The sequence below is a fragment of the Engraulis encrasicolus genome, unplaced genomic scaffold, assembly GCF_034702125.1.
Source record: "Engraulis encrasicolus isolate BLACKSEA-1 unplaced genomic scaffold, IST_EnEncr_1.0 scaffold_60_np1212, whole genome shotgun sequence".
In the NCBI taxonomy this organism is placed as follows: domain Eukaryota; kingdom Metazoa; phylum Chordata; class Actinopteri; order Clupeiformes; family Engraulidae; genus Engraulis; species Engraulis encrasicolus.
In genome coordinates, this window is record NW_026945928.1 from 311,823 (window position 1) to 317,340 (window position 5,518).

Sequence of the window (5,518 nt, forward strand, 5' to 3'; positions counted from 1 at the left end):
GTGAGTGGGAGTAACATGTTGAAAGACCCAAGAGCAGGTGAGGAGACATGAGCATGGGATGCGTCTAATAATTTTTGTTCTGTGCCTAGCCCTATAACCATGCCACACTAGCCTACTTCCCAATGTGTTGCCGTTACGCACAGGTAGGGAGTATCACGATCAGCCGGTTTTTAAAAATTAGATCCAGTGACCAAGCCTACTTTGGAAAGTGTGTGCATTAGACTATTATTAGGCTACTATTTTTTTTAAAATAAATCCTAAACGGCGTTGAATAGGAAAATCCGTTTACTAGAAACAGTAGATTGTGGTGCGATAAGGTCAATAGCGAGTTAATTGTTAACTCATCACGGAGAGACGAAATGAAACAACCAAGCGAACCCCTTATTTACGAAAAGAGAAAGGCCTATTCGAGTAACGCAGTCTAAAATCCCCACGTATATATTTGCTTTCACAGATACAACAAGCACCAGAATTTAAAAAAAAAAAAAAAAAAAAATTGTAGGGAGGAGTATGACACAGGCAGACCGACATGCAGTTTGCAGCAAAACACAACGTCACGTTGACTTTTGTCACATTGGTTGCACAATGGTACTGCTTTCAACACAAGCAATGTCCTACATAGGCCTACAGGTGTACAGTGTCGCAGGTGTTCTCCATGCACCCTATAGGCCTAGGTGGGAGGCAGAAATCACATTAGCCTAATCCATGGGGTCCTACTGCAGTGTTATTACATTTAAAATTAGCATATTATAAACACTTAATAGGCTATATTATACACTTAGCTGACACTGTTATCCAAAGCGACTTTCAGGTTCAAGTTGTGGCCACAACTCAAGTTGTGACCTGAGTACTGTCCTCCATCCTCTCCAGTGATGATGTGCCCTGCACATCGTAACGTGAACCCCGGACAACTGGGGTTAACTTCACAGTTGTGATACTGCGCTATGCAAATACATGTTGTGTTATAAAGTGTTGTATTGTATTGTATTGTATTGTATTGTATTGTATTGTATTGTATTGTATTGTAAAGCCATGGCTGCTGCCAGGGCTAATGACAGCTTGCAGGCCCAGGATGAAGTCATCTGAAAGGGTTCCTCCCCAGCCCAATAGGTACAATGTAGGCCTAATGAGGACCCAGTTCTGAGTCCCCTCTCTCCCTGGGCCCAGGACAAATGACCCCTTTGTCCCCCAATGTCGGCGCCCCTGGCCGCTGCACTCCTCACGTGTCATCCGTTAAAGGCAGAGGTTGAATTTCACTGTGCGTGTTGTCGTGCGTCATGGTGTGAGCAGTGTGACAGAAATTAATAATGACAATTATTGGTAAGCTAGTGCAGTATCACTTCAGTTACACTGGCGTTGTAGAGCCGGGATGGGAGTGAGGTTTAGGGGAGTCAGTGTAACAGATGCCAACTAGAAGAGTTCGGTGTAGAAAGTTAGTAAACCTTCCTCCTGAGAGCCCAGAGTGGCAAACTACCACAGGATCACCTCAGATACATGTGTGATAACATGTGTCTCCTGAAGGTGCAGTATCTGTATCCCTCTAATGATAACATGTGTCTCCTGAAGGTGCAGTATGCTGGTGACCTGGGCCTTCTTCTTCATTGGACTTATTGCCATGGGGGGCACTAACACAGGTCTGGATACATACATAACATGCTCATTTTAAATACTTTCAAAACATAGCATATTTTTAGTAGAGAAAGTGCGCTCAACTCCGAAAAGTCTCTTACAAGGTCTTTGGGTGCGAGTAAACAGCAAAGTTCATCACATACTCGCATATCACTTTAAGTAGTTATTGTTGATGGTAGGCTATTATATGATGCAATAGTGAAATAAAAGCATTGTGAAATGAAATTGTGAAATAAAAGCATTAACTTCATGTAATATATTGGGCTACGTAACTGATATACAGGAAATCATTTTTCAGTTTCATGTTTCTCCTCATCCAGCTCCTGATGAATACTCAGTGATTGTTCCTGATCATCCGATCTCCGCTCCATTGGGATCCTCCATCACTCTGCCCTGTTCAGTCTCTCCATCATTCAGTGTGGTACCACATGCAATGCGCTGGTACCGACCCACTAAGTTTGAAACCCCAGTCTTGTTCTACAAAGACAAGACTGTCCAAAAGCATCCATCTGATGCCCTGTACAGGGGTAGAGTGTCTCTGGTAGGCCGGCTGGACCAGGGGAATGCGTCCATGAGGCTGGAAAAACTCACCCTGGCAGACAGCGGACATTATGCATGCTATGTCCATAGCACTTTGTGGTTTGAAGAGGCCACTCTGTCTGTAGTTGTTGAAGGTAGGACTATAGACAGTATTTAAACCTCAGATTTGATGCACAACGTTTTATGTTATTCATCAACTTCTTGCTTTTTATTTTATAGTTCTAGGCAATCCTCCAGTCCTTTCCGTATCCACTGGAGAAGGGGACAAGGTGAACGTTTCCTGTGTATCAGATGGATGGTCTCCACAGCCCACAGTGTCCTGGACAGGTGGAGGAGGAGAGAACATCACACTTCATCACAAGGTCTACAGCACAGGTAACAACATGATTACCATGCAGCACACTGACACAGAAGCTGCAGCATCGAAGACTAGTGCAGGTGTTTAGTCCTTGTGTCTGTCTGTGCTTCAGATGAGCAGGGTTTGGTGCGAGTGACTTCCTGGCTGCTGCATACTCCATCTGAATCAGAGTCACTCACCTGTTCTGTGGGTCTGTCTGATCAGGAGGGGAGGAGAGTGGGCCAGGTGGTACCATATGTCTACACATCATACAAAGGTACTTTCACACTAGTCAGAGCATGACATTTGCACCTGCCAAATGCTACTATGTTTAGGTTTTAATTAAGAGGATACAGGCCAATCTCGGTCAATGCACAAGAGCACGGTTCCTTTTTAAAGAAATGTACTAAGGCGCCTGAAGCCACATACAGAAGATGCTGCATTCAGACTCTTGAGATTTTTTATCAAAAATGTGGGTATGTTAGTGCTTAATGAATACATTCCAATACAACATGAAGGTCCTAGCTTTTAAATGCAACTTGTGTCATGTTTTCATGTGCTTTGGAGGCTGGGATATTTAGGATCTTATAGGTGGAGGGCACCTTTTCCCAGAAAGGGCTTAGGCATTCAGCAGCAGTTTTTCGCTTACCAGGCGAATACACCAACGGCGACAAGATCAAGTGACAGTGAATCGCTGTGCAGCAAGAGCGATACTAGCGATTGAAGCAACAGGGAAGGCCATTAAAAGCAGAATTCAAGCATTCCAACATTCCCGTTGGCTGTCGTCAAACCGCATCATAGCTAATTTGCATAATATTTGCTCAAGTCCAACTACAAACTGTTGCTCAAGTCGCTCGAATCGCCTCTAGCCTCTAGAATTACTTTAGTCTCTTCTCTCACCCGCGACTCAATACAAAGTCAATTACTCCGTCGCTGGAATCGTACATGTCACGCTTGGTCTATTCGTGCGTTTAGGCTTAAATGGGTTGAGCTGACAATAGAGCTGTATGAGGTTAACGGTACATTTATGTAAAGGTTAAAGGTCCAATATATCATGTGTGTTCACAAATTTCACAACCTTCACAAACTTGTCCTTTTCATGTGTTTTACCACCATCAATTTTGGCTACAAAAGACTGAAGGAAAAAGGTTATTTGGATCGCACCATTTGACTGATAATTAGTGTAGATGTTGAATAATTGATATGGATTGGTAAGTAGTGATTCGGTTATGTGTACTTAACCATTCTGGCTTTCTTTAAGGAGAAGTGCTCTATGACTCATTGTATCAGCACCAATGATCTGCCTTGTCTCATATCCATCTTCAATGTATTGGCAAATCAAGTAGGCCTATCTGACTGAACACTAGGGATATTGGCAGTAGCTTTTGGGAGATGATTGATCTTTTCCAGGTTTTAGTAGGGCCACTACTCTTGTTCTCCGTTATATCTTCAGCATTTAGGATGTGATTACACAGTTGTTGAAGAGCAGTAGGCCTGAAGCCACGGTTTTACTAGTTATTAACTAGCTTTTGATAACTAAATTTAATTGGCTAACTAGCTTTTACTTGTTATTAAATCCAAAGGATCACATAAGGCGTTTTTCCACATACAACCCAGTTTTGCCGTGCCATGTTGTGTCGAGCTGAGTGCTGCTGAGTGGTGCTGTTAAACCAGGCGGTTTGTGTTTCCATTACAAACCGTGTTACCTGGAGTATGGTTAGGCTTACATGTTTGCTGTTGTCATGTAGCATTACTTTACGTAGGCTAGTTTACTGAATGTCAGGCCGACCGATATCTCAGCTATCGAGGTAGCCTCGGTAGGCTAGTAGGATATAAATAGTTTCAGCAACATCATATTTGAATAGTACAATGCTGATTTCTGCCTTCTGTTTTAACATCACAGTAATACAGTGTCAAACTAAAGGGCGTTCCAAGAGAGTTGATCTGGTGGCCGCCATGACAGGCAATGGAAAAGAGTCTATACTTTCCCCACTGTTCCCTGTGTGTGTTTACATGCTGTGTTAAAAAAAAACTGAAAACATTAATAGTTTGTGCATTCTCAGTTACAGCAGAATGTGTTAGTGGATGGCATGCCAAACATGCATAATGCTCGTAAGTGGCAATTTTGATCAAATATTAATGTTGTGATCTGTTAACAGGTGCTGTGATTGGTGGTGTCATTTCTGCAGTAATACTCCTCATCCTGGTCCCCATCATTGTTTATATTTTTATAAAAAGTAAGAATATTTCTGAAGCCTGTGAGTATGTCATGTGTGTCCACTAGAGGATGGACTACAAGCCTTTAGAATACATGTGCACAAAGGATGATCTGACTGTGACCGAAACATTTGCACACTTCACTTGGGCAGTACTTTTATTTATACCACGGCAGTCTGGAATCTCCCATTGTGATGCACTAAATTGGGTGTTGATTAACTGTCTATGCACACCTTAAGTAGTCCCACTATTAGGTCAATTTTCTGACCGCATAACTCCAGTGTATCAAAGCGCCAAGGCACGCACGTTCATAAATTAGGCCTACACACAAAAAAGTTGCAAGCATTACGCGCTGAATTGACACGTCGCATTTGCGCGTCTGGAAACACCAGCAATGTATAGTGAATCTGGAGCAAATCTTAGTAGGCCTAATCAAATTTCAAACATGTTTATTTCTCCCAACTGACCATCACTCTGTCAACTTTGTGATAGAGAGAGAGAGAGAGAGAGAGAGAGAGATTCCCTGCGCAAAGGGACGCCCGTTTCACGTGGGCGTTCCTTCCACACGAGAGGAGATGTTTCCTGTGGTTGTAGCGTTTATCAGTTGAGAGAGTAGCGTAACTTGTGAAAAGTATGGGATATTTTCGGATCAATAGGTCAAACTATGGGAACGCAGTGGAAAATATATCAAGGGGAGTTACCTATGGGAGAGAGCCTGTTTTGATGAAGTTAATGGCGAGGCGAGGCATTTAGAATGTCGCCAAGATGCGCGGGGTATTTTCTTTATCTATTGAG